Source organism: Chrysochloris asiatica, unplaced genomic scaffold (assembly GCF_000296735.1).
Source record: "Chrysochloris asiatica unplaced genomic scaffold, ChrAsi1.0 scaffold00001, whole genome shotgun sequence".
In the NCBI taxonomy this organism is placed as follows: Eukaryota; Metazoa; Chordata; class Mammalia; order Afrosoricida; family Chrysochloridae; genus Chrysochloris; species Chrysochloris asiatica.
In genome coordinates, this window is record NW_006408519.1 from 62,870,014 (window position 1) to 62,871,031 (window position 1,018).

Here is a 1,018-nt window from a genome sequence, read left to right on the forward strand (position 1 = left end):
AAGATGTGAGAAACTTTACTACAGGAAGAAATTTTATGTTATTGCTTACATAGAATAACAAAATGGGCTTTGCACAGTTACTGAAGGAATGTTGTTTTTATAAGCAGCTCAATTTGTGTTCCAAATGTATTGGCAATCCTGTGAAATGCTAATATTCTTCCTATGCACAATCAAATAGGAATAAAATTCTCTCTAGACAATAAGCTGTCCAGAAATTTAATAAAAAATCAATTCTTTCTCATTTATGCATTTGTTTCTGCAGTAATAAACCTTTATCTTCCAAAAATTATCTTTACCTGAGTCTCTAAAATGGGAGTTTTGCTGACCTGGGTAAGATAGAATGCTACCTCATCAAATTACTATCATCTCTCAGTACACTGTTGATGGACTGTCATGCAAGTAATGTGGTAAATAATCAGAATAATCACACAAAATTCAGTAAACACTAATTTATTAAGAGAATTCTGATTTAACACAAATATTAGTGGCTATACTTTCTTGAAAATGAATAGGTATTGTGCTATTCACATTTTCATATATGGTGCCATTGTATGCAGTCCACACTGGAAATTTACTTATACAAAATATTTTTTTACATGTCTGCAATGTATAAGTAATCCCTGGGTGGTAGAAAAGGCTAATACAGCTCACTAAAAGGTGGGACAGTCAAGTTTACTCAGAGGCAAAAAGACCTGGCCATCTACTTCCAAATATCATCCATTGAAAACCCTATGAATTAAAAAGAAGAAAGAAAGAAGGAAGGAAGGAAGGATGAAAGGAAGAGGAGGAAAGTTGGACTAAGAATAAAGAAGACCATAGAAGTCTGCTGGGCAATTTCTTCACTTACTCACTTATTCATAAATGGGATTTGACCTATGGTGTTGGAGGAGAATATTGAAAGTACCATGGACTATCAGAAGAACAAACAAATCTGTGTTGGAAGAAGTACAGCCATGATGATAAGATTTCATCTTTCATACTTCAGACACGTTTTCTGGAGGGACCAATCCTGGAGAAG